Consider the following 2,821-nt stretch of genomic DNA (forward strand, 5'->3'; position numbering starts at 1 on the left):
GAGACACAGGTCAGTGGGAACATGGCCAAGTTTCCATTTCCTTTTGACACCAAAGTGTGTGGCGTAAAAGAGTGATGTCCATCATTTGGTTTGGACTGAAGCTTTTTCCTTTGAAAATAACGTCATTTCTACATAGGCAAAGGGTCCAAAGTGTTGCAAAGAAAAGCATTCTCCATGTATCTCTCTTGCCCGTAGGCATGGGAAGTTTAAACCATGTCTTAAAAAAGGATAAAGCATCACCAAGTTGAACCCAAGTGATACCCCACGAGCAACAGAAAGAAGACCATGTTCTCCAAGCAGTGGTGCAATCAAAGAGCACATGAAAGGGAGTCTCGAGCTGAGGAGTTGCAGAATGAGCAATTTGCCTCTTCAACCCCAAGAATTCGCCGATGCATCAAAACAGATTTGGCAGCTATCTTGCCATGGAGAGTTTTATAAATGATGCTTGGGTGGATACATTTCCTTCTTCTGCTGTTGAATTATGAGCCCAGGGATATCAGACCTCTGTGCTGCACTCATCAAAATTAACTGTGATATTGTATCCCCCCCTAAACCCTTTCACGTTTTTTTAATCTCTGGCCCCAGCATGAAGAGTTTTTGGAAGTTTATGGTCAACGTCTGGTTCTCTCCTCTTACAGGTCGCCCTATGTTTGTTCTGCACCAGAAACTTAAGCTATTGAAGCTAATAAGAAGCACTTCAGCCACATCTCATTGCGAGTTCAAGAAAAAGGACAAGAACTTTCTGCTATACAAAACAGCCTTCTTTCTCATGCAACATCTGCAGACTTGGTTGCTGAATAAAGGAAACTCTCTGCTGAATTGATAAACTTATTGGAAGCTGAGGAGAGGTTGATCAGAAACAGCCTAATTCCATAAAATTAACAATGCCAGGAAATTCTTTAAGATTCATATGGCAATCAAATTAGTTTCTCAAGAGGATATCCATTTCTACATTAAGTTGCCTGGAACAATTGATGATAAGGTGGAGAGTTGCTCTGTTGATGAGGCTATGGCCATCTTGAAGACATCCTTTTATGATGAATCTAGAAATATCCTGCAGGCTCCCATTACACATGAAGAGGTGAAGTCTATTCCCTTAATCGAACCAAATCCCATGGCCCTGACGGTTATACTACACAATTCTTTAGGGCTGCTTGGTCTACAGCGGCTGATGATGCTTCAAGCCATAAATTCTACCGTTATTAACTTAGTCCCTGAAGTACCAAATCCTTCCTCTAATTCCATGTTGTTCCACTATTTACAAATGCATTATGTACTAAGCTCATTTCCAATAGGCTTAAGAAGTGCTTACCAAGCATCATTTGTGCAAACCAGAGTGCATTTTTGGAAGGTAGGAGATTGGAGGATAATGTTCTTCTGGCCCAAGAGCTTGTGAGAGGTTACTAGAGGAAAGGTCTATCTCCTAGATGTACATTGAAGATCAACCTCAAAAAGGCTTTTGATTCTGTTAGCGAGGACTTCTTGTTTACAGTATCAGAGGCTTTGGATAACCGCCGAACTTTATGCTGTGGATAAGGCGCTGTGTCTCCATAAAGTATTCTGGTTCTAAGAGAATCAAACAAGGTGATCCACTTTCCCCATATCTCTTTGTTATTGTGATAGACTTTTTGTCTAGGATGCTGAACACTGATGCTGCCCAAGGAAAATGAAATATCATCCCAAATGCAAAAGGCTTGCGTTGCAGATGATCTTATTCCGAAGGATCTATTAGATCTATTTTTGAGATTCCTAAGCAGTTTTATAATTTTTCTGGCCTTCAGCTGAACAATAGCAAATATAATCTTTTGTTCTGGTTTTAGCCAGCATGATCTCACTCACATGCGACAACTTCATTGGTTTTCAAGGACTGCTTCTGTTCGTTACTTGGGAGTACCACTTACGGAGGAGCTCACAGCTTATGCCAATAAGCTTTTGCGGGTTAAATAGTTGGTCTCTGTGTATGATGGTAGACATCAGGCTAGGGTGGGCAGGGATAGACTATGGTTTCAGTACAGCATACCCAAGGATGCCATGATTGCGAGGATGGCTAATACTAAATAAGCTAGCTGCCCACTCTTTGCAGGCTTGCTACTCAAATTGCTTTCTATACAAACAAGAAGTTGACGACAGAGATACAGGCAGCTATGGACCAAAGTGCTGCATTGCTCTGGTATTCACAGGACTCTTGGATGCTGGTCTGACGAGTTTAATTGGATCAAGCTGCTGGAAGGAAAATCTCTCTCGCTGGTCAACCTTAAGGTGGCATGGAATGCTTATATCTATTTTCTCTGGATGGTAAGGAATAGCAGGAAGTATGGTAAGCAGGCTCGGGATGTAGATACACTCTGTCAATTACAATTTGAACATGAACTCATGCCATGAACGTTTGGCTGTGCTTTGACATAACATAAATTTAAAACCAGGATTGAAATCTTACTGAATTCACGTTAATATTAATCTTTTGCCATTTTCTTCATACTTAAAATGTGAAAATTAATCTTAAGAGTCAACTTCTTGAGTTTCCGAGATAATATACTAGGTGACATTTTGACATTGCCCCTCCTTAACAACTTTCAAAGACTTATCGTGATTTTGAAGCATCATGATTAAGGTAGCCAGCAATAGACCTGTCAAAATGGACTTGGCCCATCGGGTCAGCTCATTTTTTAAAAATATAGGACTGGCCGGGTTTAAAAATTTAAGTCCATATTAAAACCGGACCTAAACGGGCTGACCCGGGTTGGTGCGGGCTAGCCCGACGGGTCAAAAAAAAAATTAAACTAATTCGGTAATTCCTAAGTCCTACCCGCCCGGTTACCCG

Source organism: Theobroma umbraticum, unplaced genomic scaffold (assembly GCF_002168275.2).
Source record: "Theobroma umbraticum cultivar Fairchild unplaced genomic scaffold, ASM216827v3 scaffold_86.0, whole genome shotgun sequence".
In the NCBI taxonomy this organism is placed as follows: Eukaryota; Viridiplantae; Streptophyta; class Magnoliopsida; order Malvales; family Malvaceae; genus Theobroma; species Theobroma umbraticum.